This window comes from Lonchura striata, chromosome W (assembly GCF_050655825.1).
Source record: "Lonchura striata isolate lonStrDom1 chromosome W, ASM5065582v1, whole genome shotgun sequence".
Taxonomy (NCBI): Eukaryota; Metazoa; Chordata; class Aves; order Passeriformes; family Estrildidae; genus Lonchura; species Lonchura striata.
Genome location: NC_140743.1, coordinates 43559421 through 43586878, shown reverse-complemented (window position 1 = coordinate 43586878; position 27458 = coordinate 43559421). Strand labels below are relative to the sequence as shown.

Genomic DNA, 27458 nt, shown 5'->3' with positions numbered 1-27458 from the left:
AACTGTCAGCATCTGAAAGAAAGTTAGGACTGGTGTCAAACGGCTGCAGGACAACTTAACACAACTAAACATATTAAGCCAATCTCCCCATACAATCTAGAGCCCAACTACACCCTGCACTGCCAATTTCAAGTCCCCAGGACTTGTGTTGTTACAGGCTATGCAGCAGGGCAGAACAGCTCCAGGAAAAATACGTGCAGACATCCACGACACAGGACAGGGAGAGAGAGCTTTTGAGGAGAAGAAAGGACCGAGTGACCCAAAGAACACACAGTGCACCAGAGACAAGTGACAGGACACACATCAGAACTGCTCTGCCCTGTGCACCTCAGCACTGTGATCAAAACAGACACTTTTTGCCTTTAGATGGCCTTAGGAGATGCTTCTTGCACATCCCTGCCCCCAAAGCTCATTCATAAGGCCCTCCCAGCACCCCACTTTCACCCCCAATGTGGGCCTGAGCCCTCAACATATCTCTCAGCCATCTGGGGATGAGAGCACCCCGCTTTCACCCCCACTGTGGGCCTGAGCACTCAACTTATCTCTCAGGCATCTGGGGATGAGAATCCACATCGCGTGCCAATGGAGGCTGCCTCGCCTGCGGGGAATGTCCAATGATCACCAGGCTGTGGTCCCGCGCTCAGCTACAATCGAGAACACCAAACATCACTGCATGATCTTAGCTGCACAATGGACAAAACCCAGCAATCCTGCTACTCACCGCTCTCCTAAGAATGCTCGGGCCACGCACTTTGGCCAGGCTCGGAGGCTGCCACCGTCATCGCAGGGTCTGCCTGGGTTAAGAAGAGACAAAGTGACTCGGCATTGCTGAAACACGAGTGGACCTTGGCTCCCCCTCCCTACCTCGGCAACTCACCGCAACTCCTCAGACATTGCCAAAGGCTCCCTGGATGCTATCGTGAAATACAAAATTTCAAGGCTTCATCTCAGAGTCCTAAAATACATCCAGAGAGCCCAAATGCACAGGAAATCCAGGACATCAGCTGTTCGTGACAGGGGCTTGGCATACTCTGGGTGGATTCCCTAAACACACAAACAAGAACAGATACATACAATTGCTCCAAAACCTGAAACCTGAGCACAAACAACTGCTTTGGCCCACTGCTCACCTGGTACACTTGGCCTTGACTGCTGCTATCTGCCTGGACCTCCTGAAAATAAAGGCCAAAGAACACCGCTGTGACAAAGACACCATTCAAGCATCCCCTGCAAATGCAAAAAATGACTGACCTGCTCATGGGAAAACCCTCACCCAGGACTGGGGCCCTTGGCCACAGATTTGAACTGTCAGCATCTGAAAGAAAGTTAGGACTGGTGTCAAACGGCTGCAGGACAACTTAACACAACTAAACATATTAAGCCAATCTCCCCATACAATCTAGAGCCCAACTACACCCTGCACTGCCAATTTCAAGTCCCCAGGACTTGTGTTGTTACAGGCTATGCAGCAGGGCAGAACAGCTCCAGGAAAAATACGTGCAGACATCCACGACACAGGACAGGGAGAGAGAGCTTTTGAGGAGAAGAAAGGACCGAGAGACCCAAAGAACACACAGTGCACCAGAGACAAGTGACAGGACACACACCGCAACTGCTCTGCCCTGAGCACCTCAGCACTGTGATCAAAACAGACACTTTTTGCCTTTAGATGGCCTTAGGAGATGCTTCTTGCACATCCCTGCCCCCAAAGCTCATTCATAAGGCCCTCCCAGCACCCCACTTTCACCCCCAATGTGGGCCTGAGCCCTCAACTTATCTCTCAGCCATCTGGGGATGAGAGCACCCCGCTTTCACCCCCACTGTGGGCCTGAGCACTCAACTTATCTCTCAGGCATCTGGGGATGAGAATCCACATCGCGTGCCAATGGAGGCTGCCTCGCCTGCGGGGAATGTCCAATGGTCACCGGGCTGTGGTCCCTCGCTCAGCTACAATCGAGAACACCAAACATCACTGCATGATCTTAGCTGCACAATGGACAAAACCCAGCAATCCTGCTACTCACCGTTCTCCTAAGAATGCTCGGGCCACGCACTTTGGCCAGGCTCGGAGGCTGCCACCATCATCGCAGGGTCTGCCTGGGTTAAGAAGAGACAAAGTGATTCGACATGGCTGAAACACGAGTGGACCTTGGCTCCCCCTCCCTACCTCGGCAACTCACCGCAACTCCTCAGCCATTGCCAAAGGCTCCCTGGATGCCATCGTGAAATACAAAATTTCAAGGCTTCATCTCACAGTCCTAAAATACATCCAGAGGGCTCACAAGCACAGGAAATCCAGGCCATCAGCTGTTGGTGACAGGGGCTTGGCATACTCTGGGTGGATTCCCTAAACACACAAACAAGAACAGATACATACAATTGCTCCAAAACCTGAAACCTGAGCACAAACAACTGCTTTGGCCCACTGCTCACCTGGCACACTTGGCCTTGACTGCTGCTATCTGCCTGGCCCTCCTGAAAATAAAGGCAAAGAACACCGCTGTGACAAAGACACCATTCAAGCATCCCCTGCAAATGCAAAAAATGACTGACCTGCTCATGGGAAAACCCTCACCCAGGACTGGGGCCCTTGGCCACAGATTTGAACTGTCAGCATCTGAAAGAAAGTTAGGACTGGTGTCAAACGGCTGCAGGACAACTTAACACGACTAAACATATTAAGCCAATCTCCCCATACAATCTAGAGCCCAACTACACCCTGCACTGCCAATTTCAAGTCCCCAGGACTTGTGTTGTTACAGGCTATGCAGCAGGGCAGAACAGCTCCAGGAAAAATACGTGCAGACATCCACGACACAGGACAGGGAGAGAGAGCTTTTGAGGAGCAGAAAGGACCGAGTGACCCAAAGAACACACAGTGCACCAGAGACAAGTGACAGGACACACACCGCAACTGCTCTGCCCTGAGCACCTCAGCACTGTGATCGAAACAGAAACTTTTTGCCTTTAGATGGCCTTAGGAGATGCTTCTTGCACATCCCTGCCCCCAAAGCTCATTCATAAGGCCCTCCCAGCACCCCACTTTCACCCCCAATGTGGGCCTGAGCCCTCAACTTATCTCTCAGCCATCTGGGGATGAAAGCACCCCGCTTTCATCCCCACTGTGGGCCTGAGCACTCAACTTATCTCTCAGGCATCTGGGGATGAGAATCCACATCGCGTGCCAATGGAGGCTGCCTCGCCTGCGGGGAATGTCCTATGGTCACCGGGCTGTGGTCCCGCGCTCAGCTACAATCGAGAACACCAAACATCACTGCATGATCTTAGCTGCACAATGGACAAAACCCAGCAATCCTGCTACTCACCGTTCTCCTAAGAATGCTCGGGCCACGCACTTTGGCCAGGCTCGGAGGCTGCCACCGTCATCGCAGGGTCTGCCTGGGTTAAGAAGAGACAAAGTGATTCGACATGGCTGAAACACGAGTGGACCTTGGCTCCCCCTCCCTACCTCGGCAACTCACCGCAACTCCTCAGCCATTGCCAAAGGCTCCCTGGATGCCATCGTGAAATACAAAATTTCAAGGCTTCATCTCAAGAGTCCTAAAATACATCCAGAGGGCTCACAAGCACAGGAAATCCAGGCCATCAGCTGTTGGTGACAGGGGCTTGGCATACTCTGGGTGGATTCCCTAAACACACAAACAAGAACAGATACATACAATTGCGCCAAAACCTGAAACCTGAGCACAAACAACTGCTTTGGCCCACTGCTCACCTGGCACACTTGGCCTTGACTGCTGCTATCTGCCTGGACCTCCTGAAAATAAAGGCAAAGAACACCGCTGTGACAAAGACACCCTTCAAGCATCCCCTGCAAATGCAAAAAATGACTGACCTGCTCATGGGAAAACCCTCACCCAGGACTGGGGCCCTTGGCCACAGATTTGAACTGTCAGCATCTGAAAGAAAGTTAGGACTGGTGTCAAACGGCTGCAGGACAACTTAACACGACTAAACATATTAAGCCAATCTCCCCATACAATCTAGAGCCCAACTACACCCTGCACTGCCAATTTCAAGTCCCCAGGACTTCTGTTGTTACTGGCTATGCAGCAGGGCAAAACAGCTCCAGGAAAAATACGTGCAGACATCCACAACACAGGACAGGGAGAGAGAGCTTTTGAGGAGAAGAAAGGACCGAGAGACCCAAGGAACACACAGTGCACCAGAGACAAGTGACAGGACACACACCGCAACTGCTCTGCCCTGAGCACCTCAGCACTGTGATTAAAACAGACACTTTTTGCCTTTAGATGGCCTTAGGAGATGCTTCTTGCACATCCCTGCCCCCAAAGCTCATTCATAAGGCCCTCCCAGCACCCCACTTTCACCCCCAATGTGGGCCTGAGCCCTCAACTTATCTCTCAGCCATCTGGGGATGAGAGCACCCCGCTTTCACCCCCACTGTGGGCCTGAGCACTCAACTTATCTCTCAGGCATCTGGGGATGAGAATCCACATCGCGTGCCAATGGAGGCTGCCTCGCCTGCGGGGAATGTCCAATGGTCACGGGGCTGTGGTCCCGTGCTCAGATACAATTGAGAACACCAAACATCACTGCATGATCTTAGCTGCACAATGGACAAAACCCAGCAATCCTGCTACTCACCGCTCTCCTAAGAATGCTCGGGCCACGCACTTTGGCCAGGCTCAGAGGCTGCCACCGTCTTCGCAGGGTCTGCCTGGGTTAAGAAGAGACAAAGTGACTCGGCATTGCTGAAACACGAGTGGACCTTGGCTCCCCCTCCCTACCTCGGCAACTCACCGCAACTCCTCAGCCATTGCCAAAGGCTCCCTGGATGCCATCGTGAAATACAAAATTTCAAGGCTTCATCTCACAGTCCTAAAATACATCCAGAGGGCTCACAAGCACAGGAAATCCAGGCCATCAGCTGTTGGTGACAGGGGCTTGGCATACTCTGGGTGGATTCCCTAAACACACAAACAAGAACAGATACATACAATTGCTCCAAAATCTGAAACCTGAGCACAAACAACTGCTTTGGCCCACTGCTCACCTGGCACACTTGGCCTTGACTGCTGCTATCTGCCTGGACCTCCTGAAAATAAAGGCAAAGAACACCGCTGTGACAAAGACACCCTTCAAGCATCCCCTGCAAATGCAAAAAATGACTGACCTGCTCATGGGAAAACCCTGACCCAGGACTGGGGCCCTTGGCCACAGATTTGAACTGTCAGCATCTGAAAGAAAGTTAGGACTGGTGTCAAACGGCTGCAGGACAACTTAACACAACTAAACATATTAAGCCAATCTCCCCATACAATCTAGAGCCCAACTACACCCTGCACTGCCAATTTCAAGTCCCCAGGACTTGTGTTGTTACAGGCTATGCAGCAGGGCAGAACAGCTCCAGGAAAAATACGTGCAGACATCCACGACACAGGACAGGGAGAGAGAGCTTTTGAGGAGAAGAAAGGACCGAGTGACCCAAAGAACACACAGTGCACCAGAGACAAGTGACAGGACACACATCAGAACTGCTCTGCCCTGTGCACCTCAGCACTGTAATCAAAACAGACACTTTTTGCCTTTAGATGGCCTTAGGAGATGCTTCTTGCACATCCCTGCCCCCAAAGCTCATTCATAAGGCACGCCCAGCACCCCACTTTCACCCCCAATGTGGGCCTGAGCCCTCAACTTATCTCTCAGCCATCTGGGGATGAAAGCACCCCGCTTTCATCCCCACTGTGGGCCTGAGCACTCAACTTATCTCTCAGGCATCTGGGGATGAGAATCCACATCGCGTGCCAATGGAGGCTGCCTCACCTGCGGGGAATGTCCTATGGTCACCGGGCTGTGGACCCGCGCTCAGCTACAATCGAGAACACCAAACATCACTGCATGATCTTAGCTGCACAATGGACAAAACCCAGCAATCCTGCTACTCACCGTTCTCCTAAGAATGCTCGGGCCACGCACTTTGGCCAGGCTCGGAGGCTGCCACCGTCTTCGCAGGGTCTGCCTGGGTTAAGAAGAGACAAAGTGATTCGACATGGCTGAAACACGAGTGGACCTTGGCTCCCCCTCCCTACCTCGGCAACTCACCGCAACTCCTCAGCCATTGCCAAAGGCTCCCTGGATGCCATCGTGAAATACAAAATTTCAAGGCTTCATCTCAAGAGTCCTAAAATACATCCAGAGGGCTCACAAGCACAGGAAATCCAGGCCATCAGCTGTTGGTGACAGGGGCTTGGCATACTCTGGGTGGATTCCCTAAACACACAAACAAGAACAGATACATACAATTGCGCCAAAACCTGAAACCTGAGCACAAACAACTGCTTTGGCCCACTGCTCACCTGGCACACTTGGCCTTGACTGCTGCTATCTGCCTGGACCTCCTGAAAATAAAGGCAAAGAACACCGCTGTGACAAAGACACCCTTCAAGCATCCCCTGCAAATGCAAAAAATGACTGACCTGCTCATGGGAAAACCCTCACCCAGGACTGGGGCCCTTGGCCACAGATTTGAACTGTCAGCATCTGAAAGAAAGTTAGGACTGGTGTCAAACGGCTGCAGGACAACTTAACACGACTAAACATATTAAGCCAATCTCCCCATACAATCTAGAGCCCAACTACACCCTGCACTGCCAATTTCAAGTCCCCAGGACTTCTGTTGTTACTGGCTATGCAGCAGGGCAAAACAGCTCCAGGAAAAATACGTGCAGACATCCACAACACAGGACAGGGAGAGAGAGCTTTTGAGGAGAAGAAAGGACCGAGAGACCCAAGGAACACACAGTGCACCAGAGACAAGTGACAGGACACACACCGCAACTGCTCTGCCCTGAGCACCTCAGCACTGTGATTAAAACAGACACTTTTTGCCTTTAGATGGCCTTAGGAGATGCTTCTTGCACATCCCTGCCCCCAAAGCTCATTCATAAGGCCCTCCCAGCACCCCACTTTCACCCCCAATGTGGGCCTGAGCCCTCAACTTATCTCTCAGCCATCTGGGGATGAGAGCACCCCGCTTTCACCCCCACTGTGGGCCTGAGCACTCAACTTATCTCTCAGGCATCTGGGGATGAGAATCCACATCGCGTGCCAATGGAGGCTGCCTCGCCTGCGGGGAATGTCCAATGGTCACGGGGCTGTGGTCCCGTGCTCAGATACAATTGAGAACACCAAACATCACTGCATGATCTTAGCTGCACAATGGACAAAACCCAGCAATCCTGCTACTCACCGCTCTCCTAAGAATGCTCGGGCCACGCACTTTGGCCAGGCTCAGAGGCTGCCACCGTCTTCGCAGGGTCTGCCTGGGTTAAGAAGAGACAAAGTGACTCGGCATTGCTGAAACACGAGTGGACCTTGGCTCCCCCTCCCTACCTCGGCAACTCACCGCAACTCCTCAGCCATTGCCAAAGGCTCCCTGGATGCCATCGTGAAATACAAAATTTCAAGGCTTCATCTCACAGTCCTAAAATACATCCAGAGGGCTCACAAGCACAGGAAATCCAGGCCATCAGCTGTTGGTGACAGGGGCTTGGCATACTCTGGGTGGATTCCCTAAACACACAAACAAGAACAGATACATACAATTGCTCCAAAATCTGAAACCTGAGCACAAACAACTGCTTTGGCCCACTGCTCACCTGGCACACTTGGCCTTGACTGCTGCTATCTGCCTGGACCTCCTGAAAATAAAGGCAAAGAACACCGCTGTGACAAAGACACCCTTCAAGCATCCCCTGCAAATGCAAAAAATGACTGACCTGCTCATGGGAAAACCCTGACCCAGGACTGGGGCCCTTGGCCACAGATTTGAACTGTCAGCATCTGAAAGAAAGTTAGGACTGGTGTCAAACGGCTGCAGGACAACTTAACACAACTAAACATATTAAGCCAATCTCCCCATACAATCTAGAGCCCAACTACACCCTGCACTGCCAATTTCAAGTCCCCAGGACTTGTGTTGTTACAGGCTATGCAGCAGGGCAGAACAGCTCCAGGAAAAATACGTGCAGACATCCACGACACAGGACAGGGAGAGAGAGCTTTTGAGGAGAAGAAAGGACCGAGTGACCCAAAGAACACACAGTGCACCAGAGACAAGTGACAGGACACACATCAGAACTGCTCTGCCCTGTGCACCTCAGCACTGTAATCAAAACAGACACTTTTTGCCTTTAGATGGCCTTAGGAGATGCTTCTTGCACATCCCTGCCCCCAAAGCTCATTCATAAGGCACGCCCAGCACCCCACTTTCACCCCCAATGTGGGCCTGAGCCCTCAACTTATCTCTCAGCCATCTGGGGATGAAAGCACCCCGCTTTCATCCCCACTGTGGGCCTGAGCACTCAACTTATCTCTCAGGCATCTGGGGATGAGAATCCACATCGCGTGCCAATGGAGGCTGCCTCACCTGCGGGGAATGTCCTATGGTCACCGGGCTGTGGACCCGCGCTCAGCTACAATCGAGAACACCAAACATCACTGCATGATCTTAGCTGCACAATGGACAAAACCCAGCAATCCTGCTACTCACCGTTCTCCTAAGAATGCTCGGGCCACGCACTTTGGCCAGGCTCGGAGGCTGCCACCGTCTTCGCAGGGTCTGCCTGGGTTAAGAAGAGACAAAGTGATTCGACATGGCTGAAACACGAGTGGACCTTGGCTCCCCCTCCCTACCTCGGCAACTCACCGCAACTCCTCAGCCATTGCCAAAGGCTCCCTGGATGCCATCGTGAAATACAAAATTTCAAGGCTTCATCTCCAGAGTCCTAAAATACATCCAGAGGGCTCACAAGCACAGGAAATCCAGGCCATCAGCTGTTGGTGACAGGGGCTTGGCATACTCTGGGTGGATTCCCTAAACACACAAACAAGAACAGATACATACAATTGCGCCAAAACCTGAAACCTGAGCACAAACAACTGCTTTGGCCCACTGCTCACCTGGCACACTTGGCCTTGACTGCTGCTATCTGCCTGGACCTCCTGAAAATAAAGGCAAAGAACACCGCTGTGACAAAGACACCATTCAAGCATCCCCTGCAAATGCAAAAAATGACTGACCTGCTCATGGGAAAACCCTCACCCAGGACTGGGGCCCTTGGCCACAGATTTGAATTGTCAGCATCTGAAAGAAAGTTAGGACTGGTGTCAAACGGCTGCAGGACAACTTAACACGACTAAACATATTAAGCCAATCTCCCCATACAATCTAGAGCCCAACTACACCCTGCACTGCCAATTTCAAGTCCCCAGGACTTCTGTTGTTACTGGCTATGCAGCAGGGCAAAACAGCTCCAGGAAAAATACGTGCAGACATCCACAACACAGGACAGGGAGAGAGAGCTTTTGAGGAGAAGAAAGGACCGAGAGACCCAAAGAACACACAGTGCACCAGAGACAAGTGACAGGACACACACCGCAACTGCTCTGCCCTGAGCACCTCAGCACTGTGATCAAAACAGACACTTTTTGCCTTTAGATGGCCTTAGGAGATGCTTCTTGCACATCCCTGCCCCCAAAGCTCATTCATAAGGCCCTCCCAGCACCCCGCTTTCACCCCCACTGTGGGCCTGAGCACTCAACTTATCTCTCAGGCATCTGGGGATGAGAATCCACATCGCGTGCCAATGGAGGCTGCCTCGCCTGCGGGGAATGTCCAATGGTCACCGGGCTGTGGTCCCGTGCTCAGCTACAATCGAGAACACCAAACATCACTGCATGATCTTAGCTGCACAATGGACAAAACCCAGCAATCCTGCTACTCACCGCTCTCCTAAGAATGCTCGGGCCACGCACTTTGGCCAGGCTCAGAGGCTGCCACCGTCTTCGCAGGGTCTGCCTGGGTTAAGAAGAGACAAAGTGACTCGGCATTGCTGAAACACAAGTGGACCTTGGCTCCCCCTCCCTACCTCGGCAACTCACCGCAACTCCTCAGCCATTGCCAAAGGCTCCCTGGATGCCATCGTGAAATACAAAATTTCAAGGCTTCATCTCACAGTCCTAAAATACATCCAGAGGGCTCACAAGCACAGGAAATCCAGGCCATCAGCTGTTGGTGACAGGGGCTTGGCATACTCTGGGTGGATTCCCTAAACACACAAACAAGAACAGATACATACAATTGCTCCAAAACCTGAAACCTGAGCACAAACAACTGCTTTGGCCCACTGCTCACCTGGCACACTTGGCCTTGACTGCTGCTATCTGCCTGGACCTCCTGAAAATAAAGGCAAAGAACACCGCTGTGACAAAGACACCCTTCAAGCATCCCCTGCAAATGCAAAAAATGACTGACCTGCTCATGGGAAAACCCTCACCCAGGACTGGGGCCCTTGGCCACAGATTTGAACTGTCAGCATCTGAAAGAAAGTTAGGACTGGTGTCAAACGGCTGCAGGACAACTTAACACAACTAAACATATTAAGCCAATCTCCCCATACAATCTAGAGCCCAACTACACCCTGCACTGCCAATTTCAAGTCCCCAGGACTTGTGTTGTTACAGGCTATGCAGCAGGGCAGAACAGCTCCAGGAAAAATACGTGCAGACATCCACGACACAGGACAGGGAGAGAGAGCTTTTGAGGAGAAGAAAGGACCGAGTGACCCAAAGAACACACAGTGCACCAGAGACAAGTGACAGGACACACATCAGAACTGCTCTGCCCTGTGCACCTCAGCACTGTAATCAAAACAGACACTTTTTGCCTTTAGATGGCCTTAGGAGATGCTTCTTGCACATCCCTGCCCCCAAAGCTCATTCATAAGGCACGCCCAGCACCCCACTTTCACCCCCAATGTGGGCCTGAGCCCTCAACTTATCTCTCAGCCATCTGGGGATGAAAGCACCCCGCTTTCATCCCCACTGTGGGCCTGAGCACTCAACTTATCTCTCAGGCATCTGGGGATGAGAATCCACATCGCGTGCCAATGGAGGCTGCCTCGCCTGCGGGGAATGTCCAATGGTCACGGGGCTGTGGACCCGTGCTCAGATACAATCGAGAACACCAAACATCACTGCATGATCTTAGCTGCACAATGGACAAAACCCAGCAATCCTGCTACTCACCGTTCTCCTAAGAATGCTCGGGCCACGCACTTTGGCCAGGCTCGGAGGCTGCCACCGTCAACGCAGGGTCTGCCTGGGTTAAGAAGAGACAAAGTGACTCGGCATTGCTGAAACACGAGTGGACCTTGGCTCCCCCTCCCTACCTCGGCAACTCACCGCAACTCCTCAGCCATTGCCAAAGGCTCCCTGGATGCCATCGTGAAATACAAAATTTCAAGGCTTCATCTCAGAGTCCTAAAATACATCCAGAGAGCCCACAAGCACAGGAAATCCAGGCCATCAGCTGTTGGTGACAGGGGCTTGGCATACTCTGGGTGGATTCCCTAAACACACAAACAAGAACAGATACATACAATTGCTCCAAAACCTGAAACCTGAGCACAAACAACTGCTTTGGCCCACTGCTCACCTGGCACACTTGGCCTTGACTGCTGCTATCTGCCTGGACCTCCTGAAAATAAAGGCCAAAGAACACCGCTGTGACAAAGACACCATTCAAGCATCCCCTGCAAATGCAAAAAATGACTGACCTGCTCATGGGAAAACCCTGACCCAGGACTGGGGCCCTTGGCCACAGATTTGAACTGTCAGCATCTGAAAGAAAGTTAGGACTGGTGTCAAACGGCTGCAGGACAACTTAACACGACTAAACATATTAAGCCAATCTCCCCATACAATCTAGAGCCCAACTACACCCTGCACTGCCAATTTCAAGTCCCCAGGACTTGTGTTGTTACAGGCTATGCAGCAGGGCAGAACAGCTCCAGGAAAAATACGTGCAGACATCCACGACACAGGACAGGGAGAGAGAGCTTTTGAGGAGCAGAAAGGACCGAGTGACCCAAAGAACACACAGTGCACCAGAGACAAGTGACAGGACACACACCGCAACTGCTCTGCCCTGAGCACCTCAGCACTGTGATCGAAACAGAAACTTTTTGCCTTTAGATGGCCTTAGGAGATGCTTCTTGCACATCCCTGCCCCCAAAGCTCATTCATAAGGCCCTCCCAGCACCCCACTTTCACCCCCAATGTGGGCCTGAGCCCTCAACTTATCTCTCAGCCATCTGGGGATGAGAGCACCCCGCTTTCACCCCCACTGTGGGCCTGAGCACTCAACTTATCTCTCAGGCATCTGGGGATGAGAATCCACATCGCGTGCCAATGGAGGCTGCCTCGCCTGCGGGGAATGTCCAATGGTCACCGGGCTGTGGTCCCTCGCTCAGCTACAATCGAGAACAACAAACATCACTGCATGATCTTAGCTGCACAATGGACAAAACCCAGCAATCCTGCTACTCACCGTTCTCCTAAGAATGCTCGGGCCACGCACTTTGGCCAGGCTCGGAGGCTGCCACCGTCATCGCAGGGTCTGCCTGGGTTAAGAAGAGACAAAGTGACTCGGCATTGCTGAAACACGAGTGGACCTTGGCTCCCCCTCCCTACCTCGGCAACTCACCGCAACTCCTCAGCCATTGCCAAAGGCTCCCTGGATGCCATCGTGAAATACAAAATTTCAAGGCTTCATCTCAGAGTCCTAAAATACATCCAGAGGGCTCACAAGCACAGGAAATCCAGGCCATCAGCTGTTGGTGACAGGGGCTTGGCATACTCTGGGTGGATTCCCTAAACACACAAACAAGAACAGATACATACAATTGCTCCAAAACCTGAAACCTGAGCACAAACAACTGCTTTGGCCCACTGCTCACCTGGCACACTTGGCCTTGACTGCTGCTATCTGCCTGGACCTCCTGAAAATAAAGGCAAAGAACACCGCTGTGACAAAGACACCATTCAAGCATCCCCTGCAAATGCAAAAAATGACTGACCTGCTCATGGGAAAACCCTCACCCAGGACTGGCGCCCTTGGCCACAGATTTGAACTGTCAGCATCTGAAAGAAAGTTAGGACTGGTGTCAAACGGCTGCAGGACAACTTAACACAACTAAACATATTAAGCCAATCTCCCCATACAATCTAGAGCCCAACTACACCCTGCACTGCCAATTTCAAGTCCCCAGGACTTGTGTTGTTACAGGCTATGCAGCAGGGCAGAACAGCTCCAGGAAAAATACGTGCAGACATCCACGACACAGGACAGGGAGAGAGAGCTTTTGAGGAGCAGAAAGGACCGAGTGACCCAAAGAACACACAGTGCACCAGAGACAAGTGACAGGACACACACCGCAACTGCTCTGCCCTGAGCACCTCAGCACTGTGATTGAAACAGAAACTTTTTGCCTTTAGATGGCCTTAGGAGATGCTTCTTGCACATCCCTGCCCCCAAAGCTCATTCATAAAACCCTCCCAGCACCCCACTTTCACCCCCAATGTGGGCCTGAGCCCTATACTTATCTCTCAGCCATGTGGGGATGAGAATCCACATCGCGTGCCAATGGAGGCTGCCTCACCTGCGGGGAATGTCCTATGGTCACCGGGCTGTGGTCCCGCGCTCAGCTACAATCGAGAACACCAAACATCACTGCATGATCTTAGCTGCACAATGGACAAAACCCAGCAATCCTGCTACTCACCGTTCTCCTAAGAATGCTCGGGCCACGCACTTTGGCCAGGCTCGGAGGCTGCCACCGTCATCGCAGGGTCTGCCTGGGTTAAGAAGAGACAAAGTGATTCGACATGGCTGAAACACGAGTGGACCTTGGCTCCCCCTCCCTACCTCGGCAACTCACCGCAACTCCTCAGCCATTGCCAAAGGCTCCCTGGATGCCATCGTGAAATACAAAATTTCAAGGCTTCATCTCAGAGTCCTAAAATACATCCAGAGGGCTCACAAGCACAGGAAATCCAGGCTATCAGCTGTTGGTGACAGGGGCTTGGCATACTCTGGGTGGATTCCCTAAACACACAAACAAGAACAGATACATACAATTGCGCCAAAACCTGAAACCTGAGCACAAACAACTGCTTTGGCCCACTGCTCACCTGGCACACTTGGCCTTGACTGCTGCTATCTGCCTGGACCTCCTGAAAATAAAGGCAAAGAACACCGCTGTGACAAAGACACCCTTCAAGCATCCCCTGCAAATGCAAAAAATGACTGACCTGCTCATGGGAAAACCCTCACCCAGGACTGGGGCCCTTGGCCACAGATTTGAATTGTCAGCATCTGAAAGAAAGTTAGGACTGGTGTCAAACGGCTGCAGGACAACTTAACACGGCTAAACATATTAAGCCAATCTCCCCATACAATCTAGAGCCCAACTACACCCTGCACTGCCAATTTCAAGTCCCCAGGACTTGTGTTGTTACAGGCTATGAAGCAGGGCAGAACAGCTCCAGGAAAAATACGTGCAGACATCCACAACACAGGACAGGGAGAGAGAGCTTTTGAGGAGAAGAAAGGACCGAGAGACCCAAGGAACACACAGTGCACCAGAGACAAGTGACAGGACACACACCACAACTGCTCTGCCCTGAGCACCTCAGCACTGTGATCAAAACAGACACTTTTTGCCTTTAGATGGCCTTAGGAGATGCTTCTTGCACATCCCTGCCCCCAAAGCTCATTCATAAGGCCCTCCCAGCACCCCACTTTCACCCCCAATGTGGGCCTGAGCCCTCAACTTATCTCTCAGCCATCTGGGGATGAAAGCACCCCGCTTTCATCCCCACTGTGGGCCTGAGCACTCAACTTATCTCTCAGGCATCTGGGGATGAGAATCCACATCGCGTGCCAATGGAGGCTGCCTCGCCTGCGGGGAATGTCCTATGGTCACCGGGCTGTGGTCCCGTGCTCAGATACAATCGAGAACACCAAACATCACTGCATGATCTTAGCTGCACAATGGACAAAACCCAGCAATCCTGCTACTCACCGTTCTCCTAAGAATGCTCGGGCCACGCACTTTGGCCAGGCTCAGAGGCTGCCACCGTCTTCGCAGGGTCTGCCTGGGTTAAGAAGAGACAAAGTGACTCGGCATTGCTGAAACACGAGTGGACCTTGGCTCCCCCTCCCTACCTCGGCAACTCACCGCAACTCCTCAGCCATTGCCAAAGGCTCCCTGGATGCCATCGTGAAATACAAAATTTCAAGGCTTCATCTCAGAGTCCTAAAATACATCCAGAGGGCTCACAAGCACAGGAAATCCAGGCCATCAGCTGTTGGTGACAGGGGCTTGGCATACTCTGGGTGGATTCCCTAAACACACAAACAAGAACAGATACATACAATTGCTCCAAAACCTGAAACCTGAGCACAAACAACTGCTTTGGCCCACTGCTCACCTGGCACACTTGGCCTTGACTGCTGCTATCTGCCTGGACCTCCTGAAAATAAAGGCAAAGAACACCGCTGTGACAAAGACACCCTTCAAGCATCCCCTGCAAATGCAAAAAATGACTGACCTGTGTTGCAGAGGAATACTCATCCCACAGACCTGCTCATGGGAAAACCCTGACCCAGGACTGGGGCCCTTGGCCACAGATTTGAACTGTCAGCATCTGAAAGAAAGTTAGGACTGGTGTCAAACGGCTGCAGGACAACTTAACACGACTAAACATATTAAGCCAATCTCCCCATACAATCTAGAGCCCAACTACACCCTGCACTGCCAATTTCAAGTCCCCAGGACTTGTGTTGTTACAGGCTATGCAGCAGGGCAGAACAGCTCCAGGAAAAATACGTGCAGACATCCACGACACAGGACAGGGAGAGAGAGCTTTTGAGGAGAAGAAAGGACCGAGAGACCCAAAGAACACACAGTGCACCAGAGACAAGTGACAGGACACACACCGCAACTGCTCTGCCCTGAGCACCTCAGCACTGTGATCAAAACAGACACTTTTTGCCTTTAGATGGCCTTAGGAGATGCTTCTTGCACATCCCTGCCCCCAAAGCTCATTCATAAGGCCCTCCCAGCACCCCACTTTCACCCCCAATGTGGGCATGAGCCCTCAACTTATCTCTCAGCCATCTGGGGATGAGAGCACCCCGCTTTCACCCCCACTGTGGGCCTGAGCACTCAACTTATCTCTCAGGCATCTGGGGATGAGAATCCACATCGCGTGCCAATGGAGGCTGCCTCGCCTGCGGGGAATGTCCAATGGTCACCGGGCTGTGGTCCCGTGCTCAGCTACAATCGAGAACACCAAACATCACTGCATGATCTTAGCTGCACAATGGACAAAACCCAGCAATCCTGCTACTCACCGTTCTCCTAAGAATGCTCGGGCCACGCACTTTGGCCAGGCTCGGAGGCTGCCACCGTCATCGCAGGGTCTGCCTGGGTTAAGAAGAGACAAAGTGACTCGGCATTGCTGAAACACGAGTGGACCTTGGCTCCCCCTCCCTACCTCGGCAACTCACCGCAACTCCTCAGCCATTGCCAAAGGCTCCCTGGATGCCATCGTGAAATACAAAATTTCAAGGCTTCATCTCGCAGTCCTAAAATACATCCAGAGGGCTCACAAGCACAGGAAATCCAGGCCATCAGCTGTTGGTGACAGGGGCTTGGCATACTCTGGGTGGATTCCCTAAACACACAAACAAGAACAGATACATACAATTGCTCCAAAACCTGAAACCTGAGCACAAACAACTGCTTTGGCCCACTGCTCACCTGGCACACTTGGCCTTGACTGCTGCTATCTGCCTGGACCTCCTGAAAATAAAGGCAAAGAACACCGCTGTGACAAAGACACCCTTCAAGCATCCCCTGCAAATGCAAAAAATGACTGACCTGTGTTGCAGAGGAATACTCATCCCACAGACCTGCTCATGGGAAAACCCTGACCCAGGACTGGGGCCCTTGGCCACAGATTTGAACTGTCAGCATCTGAAAGAAAGTTAGGACTGGTGTCAAACGGCTGCAGGACAACTTAACACGACTAAACATATTAAGCCAATCTCCCCATACAATCTAGAGCCCAACTACACCCTGCACTGCCAATTTCAAGTCCCCAGGACTTGTGTTGTTACAGGCTATGCAGCAGGGCAGAACAGCTCCAGGAAAAATACGTGCAGACATCCACGACACAGGAAAGGGAGAGAGAGCTTTTGAGGAGAAGAAAGGACCGAGAGACCCAAAGAACACACAGTGCACCAGAGACAAGTGACAGGACACACACCGCAACTGCTCTGCCCTGAGCACCTCAGCACTGTGATCAAAACAGACACTTTTTGCCTTTAGATGGCCTTAGGAGATGCTTCTTGCACATACCTGCCCCCAAAGCTCATTCATAAGGCCCTCCCAGCACCCCACTTTCACCCCCAATGTGGGCCTGAGCCCTCAACTTATCTCTCAGCCATCTGGGGATGAAAGCACCCCGCTTTCACCCCCACTGTGGGCCTGAGCACTCAACTTATCTCTCAGGCATCTGGGGATGAGAATCCACATCGCGTGCCAATGGAGGCTGCCTCGCCTGCGGGGAATGTCCAATGGTCACCGGGCTGTGGTCCCGTGCTCAGCTACAATCGAGAACACCAAACATCACTGCATGATCTTAGCTGCACAATGGACAAAACCCAGCAATCCTGCTACTCACCGTTCTCCTAAGAATGCTCGGGCCACGCACTTTGGCCAGGCTCGGAGGCTGCCACCGTCATCGCAGGGTCTGCCTGGGTTAAGAAGAGACAAAGTGACTCGGCATTGCTGAAACACGAGTGGACCTTGGCTCCCCCTCCCTACCTCGGCAACTCACCGCAACTCCTCAGCCATTGCCAAAGGCTCCCTGGATGCCATCGTGAAATACAAAATTTCAAGGCTTCATCTCAGAGTCCTAAAATACATCCAGAGAGCCCACAAGCACAGGAAATCCAGGCCATCAGCTGTTGGTGACAGGGGCTTGGCATACTCTGGGTGGATTCCCTAAACACACAAACAAGAACAGATACATACAATTGCTCCAAAACCTGAAACCTGAGCACAAACAACTGCTTTGGCCCACTGCTCACCTGGCACACTTGGCCTTGACTGCTGCTATCTGCCTGGACCTCCTGAAAATAAAGGCAAAGAACACTGCTGTGGCAAAGACACCCTTCAAGCATCCCCTGCAAATGCAAAAAATGACTGACCTGCTCATGGGAAAACCCTCACCCAGGACTGGGGCCCTTGGCCACAGATTTGAACTGTCAGCATCTGAAAGAAAGTTAGGACTGGTGTCAAACGGCTGCAGGACAACTTAACACAACTAAACATATTAAGCCAATCTCCCCATACAATCTAGAGCCAAACTACACCCTGCACTGCCAATTTCAAGTCCCCAGGACTTGTGTTGTTACAGGCTATGCAGCAGGGCAGAACAGCTCCAGGAAAAATACGTGCAGACATCCACGACACAGGACAGGGAGAGAGAGCTTTTGAGGAGAAGAAAGGACCGAGAGACCCAAAGAACACACAGTGCACCAGAGACAAGTGACAGGACACACACCGCAACTGCTCTGCCCAGAGCACCTCAGCACTGTAATCAAAACAGACACTTTTTGCCTTTAGATGGCCTTAGGAGATGCTTCTTGCACATCCCTGCCCCCAAAGCTCATTCATAAGGCCCTCCCAGCACCCCACTTTCACCCCCAATGTGGGCCTGAGCCCTCAACTTATCTCTCAGCCATCTGGGGATGAGAGCACCCCGCTTTCACCCCCACTGTGGGCCTGAGCACTCAACTTATCTCTCAGGCATCTGGGGATGAGAATCCACATCGCGTGCCAATGGAGGCTGCCTCGCCTGCGGGGAATGTCCAATGGTCACCGGGCTGTGGTCCCGTGCTCAGCTACAATCGAGAACACCAAACATCACTGCATGATCTTAGCTGCACAATGGACAAAACCCAGCAATCCTGCTACTCACCGCTCTCCTAAGAATGCTCGGGCCACGCACTTTGGCCAGGCTCAGAGGCTGCCACCGTCTTCGCAGGGTCTGCCTGGGTTAAGAAGAGACAAAGTGACTCGGCATTGCTGAAACACGAGTGGACCTTGGCTCCCCCTCCCTACCTCGGCAACTCACCGCAACTCCTCAGCCATTGCCAAAGGCTCCCTGGATGCCATCGTGAAATACAAAATTTCAAGGCTTCATCTCACAGTCCTAAAATACATCCAGAGGGCTCACAAGCACAGGAAATCCAGGCCATCAGCTGTTGGTGACAGGGGCTTGGCATACTCTGGGTGGATTCCCTAAACACACAAACAAGAACAGATACATACAATTGCTCCAAAACCTGAAACCTGAGCACAAACAACTGCTTTGGCCCACTGCTCACCTGGCACACTTGGCCTTGACTGCTGCTATCTGCCTGGACCTCCTGAAAATAAAGGCAAAGAACACTGCTGTGGCAAAGACACCCTTCAAGCATCCCCTGCAAATGCAAAAAATGACTGACCTGTGTTGCAGAGGAATACTCATCCCACAGACCTGCTCATGGGAAAACCCTCACCCAGGACTGGGGCCCTTGGCCACAGATTTGAACTGTCAGCATCTGAAAGAAAGTTAGGACTGGTGTCAAACGGCTGCAGGACAACTTAACACAACTAAACATATTAAGCCAATCTCCCCATACAATCTAGAGCCCAACTACACCCTGCACTGCCAATTTCAAGTCCCCAGGACTTGTGTTGTTACAGGCTATGCAGCAGGGCAGAACAGCTCCAGGAAAAATACGTGCAGACATCCACGACACAGGACAGGGAGAGAGAGCTTTTGAGGAGAAGAAAGGACCGAGAGACCCAAAGAACACACAGTGCACCAGAGACAAGTGACAGGACACACACCGCAACTGCTCTGCCCTGAGCACCTCAGCACTGTGATCAAAACAGACACTTTTTGCCTTTAGATGGCCTTAGGAGATGCTTCTTGCACATCCCTGCCCCCAAAGCTCATTCATAAGGCCCTCCCAGCACCCCACTTTCACCCCCAATGTGGGCCTGAGCCCTCAACATATCTCTCAGCCATCTGGGGATGAGAGCACCCCGCTTTCACCCCCACTGTGGGCCTGAGCACTCAACTTATCTCTCAGGCATCTGGGGATGAGAATCCACATCGCGTGCCAATGGAGGCTGCCTCGCCTGCGGGGAATGTCCAATGGTCACCGGGCTGTGGTCCCGTGCTCAGCTACAATCGAGAACACCAAACATCACTGCATGATCTTAGCTGCACAATGGACAAAACCCAGCAATCCTGCTACTCACCGCTCTCCTAAGAATGCTCGGGCCACGCACTTTGGCCAGGCTCAGAGGCTGCCACCGTCATCGCAGGGTCTGCCTGGGTTAAGAAGAGACAAAGTGACTCGGCATTGCTGAAACACGAGTGGACCTTGGCTCCCCCTCCCTACCTCGGCAACTCACCGCAACTCCTCAGCCATTGCCAAAGGCTCCCTGGATGCCATCGTGAAATACAAAATTTCAAGGCTTCATCTCACAGTCCTAAAATACATCCAGAGGGCTCACAAGCACAGGAAATCCAGGCCATCAGCTGTTGGTGACAGGGGCTTGGCATACTCTGGGTGGATTCCCTAAACACACAAACAAGAACAGATACATACAATTGCTCCAAAACCTGAAACCTGAGCACAAACAACTGCTTTGGCCCACTGCTCACCTGGCACACTTGGCCTTGACTGCTGCTATCTGCCTGGACCTCCTGAAAATAAAGGCAAAGAACACCGCTGTGACAAAGACACCCTTCAAGCATCCCCTGCAAATGCAAAAAATGACTGACCTGTGTTGCAGAGGAATACTCATCCCACAGACCTGCTCATGGGAAAACCCTCACCCAGGACTGGGGCCCTTGGCCACAGATTTGAACTGTCAGCATCTGAAAGAAAGTTAGGACTGGTGTCAAACGGCTGCAGGACAACTTAACACGACTAAACATATTAAGCCAATCTCCCCATACAATCTAGAGCCCAACTACACCCTGCACTGCCAATTTCAAGTCCCCAGGACTTGTGTTGTTACAGGCTATGCAGCAGGGCAGAACAGCTCCAGGAAAAATACGTGCAGACATCCACGACAGAGGACAGGGAGAGAGAGCTTTTGAGGAGAAGAAAGGACCGAGAGACCCAAAGAACACACAGTGCACCAGAGACAAGTGACAGGACACACACCGCAACTGCTCTGCCCTGAGCACCTCAGCACTGTGATCAAAACAGACACTTTTTGCCTTTAGATGGCCTTAGGAGATGCTTCTTGCACATCCCTGCCCCCAAAGCTCATTCATAAGGCCCTCCCAGCACCCCACTTTCACCCCCAATGTGGGCCTGACCCCTATAGTTATCTCTCAGGCATCTGGGGATGAGAGCACCCCGCTTTCACCCCCACTGTGGGCCTGAGCACTCAACTTATCTCTCAGGCATCTGGGGATGAGAATCCACATCGCGTGCCAATGGAGGCTGCCTCGCCTGCGGGGAATGTCCAGTGGTCACCAGGCTGTGGTCCCGCGCTCAGCTACAATCGAGAACACCAAACATCACTGCATGATCTTAGCTGCACAATGGACAAAACCCAGCAATCCTGCTACTCACCGCTCTCCTAAGAATGCTCGGGCCACGCACTTTGGCCAGGCTCGGAGGCTGCCACCGTCATCGCAGGGTCTGCCTGGGTTAAGAAGAGACAAAGTGATTCGACATGGCTGAAACACGAGTGGACCTTGGCTCCCCCTCCCTACCTCGGCAACTCACCGCAACTCCTCAGCCATTGCCAAAGGCTCCCTGGATGCCATCGTGAAATACAAAATTTCAAGGCTTCATCTCAGAGTCCTAAAATACTTCCAGAGGGCTCACAAGCACAGGAAATCCAGGCCATCAGCTGTTGGTGACAGGGGCTTGGCATACTCTGGGTGGATTCCCTAAACACACAAACAAGAACAGATACATACAATTGCTCCAAAACCTGAAACCTGAGCACAAACAACTGCTTTGGCCCACTGCTCACCTGGCACACTTGGCCTTGACTGCTGCTATCTGCCTGGACCTCCTGAAAATAAAGGCAAAGAACACCGCTGTGACAAAGACACCATTCAAGCATCCCCTGAAAATGCAAAAAATGACTGACCTGCTCATGGGAAAACCCTGACCCAGGACTGGGGCCCTTGGCCACAGATTTGAACTGTCAGCATCTGAAAGAAAGTTAGGACTGGTGTCAAACGGCTGCAGGACAACTTAACACGACTAAACATATTAAGCCAATCTCCCCATACAATCTAGAGCCCAACTACACCCTGCACTGCCAATTTCAAGTCCCCAGGACTTGTGTTGTTACAGGCTATGCAGCAGGGCAGAACAGCTCCAGGAAAAATACGTGCAGACATCCGTGACACAGGAAAGGGAGAGAGAGCTTTTGAGGAGAAGAAAGGACCGAGAGACCCAAAGAACACACAGTGCACCAGAGACAAGTGACAGGACACACACCGCAACTGCTCTGCCCAGAGCACCTCAGCACTGTAATCAAAACAGACACTTTTTGCCTTTAGATGGCCTTAGGAGATGCTTCTTGCACATCCCTGCCCCCAAAGCTCATTCATAAGGCCCTCCCAGCACCCCACTTTCACCCCCAATGTGGGCCTGAGCCCTCAACTTATCTCTCAGCCATCTGGGGATGAAAGCACCCCACTTTCACCCCCAATGTGGGCCTGAGCCCTATACTTATCTCTCAGCCATGTGGGGATGAGAATCCACATCGCGTGCCAATGGAGGCTGCCTCGCCTGCGGGGAATGTCCAATGGTCACCGGGCTGTGGTCCCATGCTCAGCTACAATCGAGAACACCAAACATCACTGCATGATCTTAGCTGCACAATGGACAAAACCCAGCAATCCTGCTACTCACCGTTCTCCTAAGAATGCTCGGGCCACGCACTTTGGCCAGGCTCGGAGGCTGCCACCGTCATCGCAGGGTCTGCCTGGGTTAAGAAGAGACAAAGTGACTCGGCATTGCTGAAACACGAGTGGACCTTGGCTCCCCCTCCCTACCTCGGCAACTCACCGCAACTCCTCAGCCATTGCCAAAGGCTCCCTGGATGCCATCGTGAAATTCAAAATTTCAAGGCTTCATCTCAGAGTCCTAAAATACATCCAGAGGGCTCACAAGCACAGGAAATCCAGGCCATCAGCTGTTGGTGACAGGGGCTTGGCATACTCTGGGTGGATTCCCTAAACACACAAACAAGAACAGATACATACAATTGCTCCAAAACCTGAAACCTGAGCACAAACAACTGCTTTGGCCCACTGCTCACCTGGCACACTTGGCCTTGACTGCTGCTATCTGCCTGGACCTCCTGAAAATAAAGGCAAAGAACACCGCTGTGACAAAGACACCATTCAAGCATCCCCTGCAAATGCAAAAAATGACTGACCTGCTCATGGGAAAACCCTCACCCAGGACTGGGGCCCTTGGCCACAGATTTGAACTGTCAGCATCTGAAAGAAAGTTAGGACTAGTGTCAAACGGCTGCAGGACAACTTAACACAACTAAACATATTAAGCCAATCTCCCCATACAATCTAGAGCCCAACTACACCCTGCACTGCCAATTTCAAGTCCCCAGGACTTGTGTTGTTACAGGCTATGCAGCAGGGCAGAACAGCTCCAGGAAAAATACGTGCAGACATCCACGACACAGGACAGGGAGAGAGAGCTTTTGAGGAGAAGAAAGGACCGAGAGACCCAAAGAACACACAGTGCACCAGAGACAAGTGACAGGACACACACCGCAACTGCTCTGCCCAGAGCACCTCAGCACTGTAATCAAAACAGACACTTTTTGCCTTTAGATGGCCTTAGGAGATGCTTCTTGCACATCCCTGCCCCCAAAGCTCATTCATAAGGCCCTCCCAGCACCCCACTTTCACCCCCAATGTGGGCCTGACCCCTATAGTTATCTCTCAGGCATCTGGGGATGAGAGCACCCCGCTTTCACCCCCACTGTGGGCCTGAGCACTCAACTTATCTCTCAGGCATCTGGGGATGAGAATCCACATCGCGTGCCAATGGAGGCTGCCTCGCCTGCGGGGAATGTCCAGTGGTCACCAGGCTGTGGTCCCGCGCTCAGCTACAATCGAGAACACCAAACATCACTGCATGATCTTAGCTGCACAATGGAGAAAACCCAGCAATCCTGCTACTCACCGCTCTCCTAAGAATGCTCGGGCCGCTCACTTTTGCCAGGCTCGGAGGCTGCCACCGTCATCGCAGGGTCTGCCTGGGTTAAGAAGAGACAAAGTGATTCGACATGGCTGAAACACGAGTGGACCTTGGCTCCCCCTCCCTACCTCGGCAACTCACCGCAACTCCTCAGCCATTGCCAAAGGCTCCCTGGATGCCATCGTGAAATACAAAATTTCAAGGCTTCATCTCAGAGTCCTAAAATACTTCCAGAGGGCTCACAAGCACAGGAAATCCAGGCTATCAGCTGTTGGTGACAGGGGCTTGGCATACTCTGGGTGGATTCCCTAAACACACAAACAAGAACAGATACATACAATTGCTCCAAAACCTGAAACCTGAGCACAAACAACTGCTTTGGCCCACTGCTCACCTGGCACCCTTGGCCTTGACTGCTGCTATCTGCCTGGACCTCCTGAAAATAAAGGCAAAGAACACCGCTGTGACAAAGACACCATTCAAGCATCCCCTGAAAATGCAAAAAATGACTGACCTGCTCATGGGAAAACCCTGACCCAGGACTGGGGCCCTTGGCCACAGATTTGAACTGTCAGCATCTGAAAGAAAGTTAGGACTGGTGTCAAACGGCTGCAGGACAACTTAACACGACTAAACATATTAAGCCAATCTCCCCATACAATCTAGAGCCCAACTACACCCTGCACTGCCAATTTCAAGTCCCCAGGACTTGTGTTGTTACAGGCTATGCAGCAGGGCAGAACAGCTCCAGGAAAAATACGTGCAGACATCCGTGACACAGGAAAGGGAGAGAGAGCTTTTGAGGAGAAGAAAGGACCGAGAGACCCAAAGAACACACAGTGCACCAGAGACAAGTGACAGGACACACACCGCAACTGCTCTGCCCAGAGCACCTCAGCACTGTAATCAAAACAGACACTTTTTGCCTTTAGATGGCCTTAGGAGATGCTTCTTGCACATCCCTGCCCCCAAAGCTCATTCATAAGGCCCTCCCAGCACCCCACTTTCACCCCCAATGTGGGCCTGAGCCCTCAACTTATCTCTCAGCCATCTGGGGATGAAAGCACCCCACTTTCACCCCCAATGTGGGCCTGAGCCCTATACTTATCTCTCAGCCATGTGGGGATGAGAATCCACATCGCGTGCCAATGGAGGCTGCCTCGCCTGCGGGGAATGTCCAATGGTCACCGGGCTGTGGTCCCATGCTCAGCTACAATCGAGAACACCAAACATCACTGCATGATCTTAGCTGCACAATGGACAAAACCCAGCAATCCTGCTACTCACCGTTCTCCTAAGAATGCTCGGGCCACGCACTTTGGCCAGGCTCGGAGGCTGCCACCGTCATCGCAGGGTCTGCCTGGGTTAAGAAGAGACAAAGTGACTCGGCATTGCTGAAACACGAGTGGACCTTGGCTCCCCCTCCCTACCTCGGCAACTCACCGCAACTCCTCAGCCATTGCCAAAGGCTCCCTGGATGCCATCGTGAAATTCAAAATTTCAAGGCTTCATCTCAGAGTCCTAAAATACATCCAGAGGGCTCACAAGCACAGGAAATCCAGGCCATCAGCTGTTGGTGACAGGGGCTTGGCATACTCTGGGTGGATTCCCTAAACACACAAACAAGAACAGATACATACAATTGCTCCAAAACCTGAAACCTGAGCACAAACAACTGCTTTGGCCCACTGCTCACCTGGCACACTTGGCCTTGACTGCTGCTATCTGCCTGGACCTCCTGAAAATAAAGGCAAAGAACACCGCTGTGACAAAGACACCATTCAAGCATCCCCTGCAAATGCAAAAACTGACTGACCTGCTCATGGGAAAACCCTCACCCAGGACTGGGGCCCTTGGCCACAGATTTGAACTGTCAGCATCTGAAAGAAAGTTAGGACTAGTGTCAAACGGCTGCAGGACAACTTAACACAACTAAACATATTAAGCCAATCTCCCCATACAATCTAGAGCCCAACTACACCCTGCACTGCCAATTTCAAGTCCCCAGGACTTGTGTTGTTACAGGCTATGCAGCAGGGCAGAACAGCTCCAGGAAAAATACGTGCAGACATCCACGACACAGGACAGGGAGAGAGAGCTTTTGAGGAGAAGAAAGGACCGAGAGACCCAAAGAACACACAGTGCACCAGAGACAAGTGACAGGACACACACCGCAACTGCTCTGCCCAGAGCACCTCAGCACTGTAATCAAAACAGACACTTTTTGCCTTTAGATGGCCTTAGGAGATGCTTCTTGCACATCCCTGCCCCCAAAGCTCATTCATAAGGCCCTCCCAGCACCCCACTTTCACCCCCAATGTGGGCCTGACCCCTATAGTTATCTCTCAGGCATCTGGGGATGAGAGCACCCCGCTTTCACCCCCACTGTGGGCCTGAGCACTCAACTTATCTCTCAGGCATCTGGGGATGAGAATCCACATCGCGTGCCAATGGAGGCTGCCTCGCCTGCGGGGAATGTCCAATGGTCACGGGGCTGTGGTCCCGTGCTCAGCTACAATCGAGAACACCAAACATCACTGCATGATCTTAGCTGCACAATGGACAAAACCCAGCAATCCTGCTACTCACCGCTCTCCTAAGAATGCTCGGGCCACGCACTTTGGCCAGGCTCAGAGGCTGCCACCGTCATCGCAGGGTCTGCCTGGGTTAAGAAGAGACAAAGTGACTCGGCATTGCTGAAACACGAGTGGACCTTGGCTCCCCCTCCCTACCTCGGCAACTCACCGCAACTCCTCAGCCATTGCCAAAGGCTCCCTGGATGCCATCGTGAAATACAAAATTTCAAGGCTTCATCTCACAGTCCTAAAATACATCCAGAGGGCTCACAAGCACAGGAAATCCAGGCCATCAGCTGTTGGTGACAGGGGCTTGGCATACTCTGGGTGGATTCCCTAAACACACAAACAAGAACAGATACATACAATTGCTCCAAAATCTGAAACCTGAGCACAAACAACTGCTTTGGCCCACTGCTCACCTGGCACACTTGGCCTTGACTGCTGCTATCTGCCTGGACCTCCTGAAAAAAAAGGCAAAGAACACCGCTGTGACAAAGACACCCTTCAAGCATCCCCTGCAAATGCAAAAAATGACTGACCTGCTCATGGGAAAACCCTGACCCAGGACTGGGGCCCTTGGCCACAGATTTGAACTGTCAGCATCTGAAAGAAAGTTAGGACTGGTGTCAAACGGCTGCAGGACAACTTAACACAACTAAACATATTAAGCCAATCTCCCCATACAATCTAGAGCCCAACTACACCCTGCA

The 27458-nt window shown here is 52.0% G+C and overlaps 2 long non-coding RNA genes across 2 annotated transcripts; both read right to left on the bottom strand.

Annotated features, from left to right (window-relative positions):
* Nucleotides 1-313: 313 nt before the first annotated feature.
* LOC146763250 (uncharacterized) lies at nucleotides 314-25499 on the bottom strand. Its single transcript, XR_014952604.1, has 5 exons — nucleotides 24684-25499; nucleotides 24564-24605; nucleotides 878-1044; nucleotides 722-794; nucleotides 314-644 (listed from the first exon to the last, which is right to left on the bottom strand). It is a non-coding gene; the product is annotated as an uncharacterized LOC146763250 (long non-coding RNA).
* On the bottom strand, nucleotides 18313-22926 carry LOC146763251 (uncharacterized). The gene is made up of 3 exons (XR_014952605.1): nucleotides 22853-22926; nucleotides 21368-21473; nucleotides 18313-20841 (listed from the first exon to the last, which is right to left on the bottom strand). It is a non-coding gene; the product is annotated as an uncharacterized LOC146763251 (long non-coding RNA).
* Nucleotides 25500-27458: the final 1959 nt, after the last annotated feature.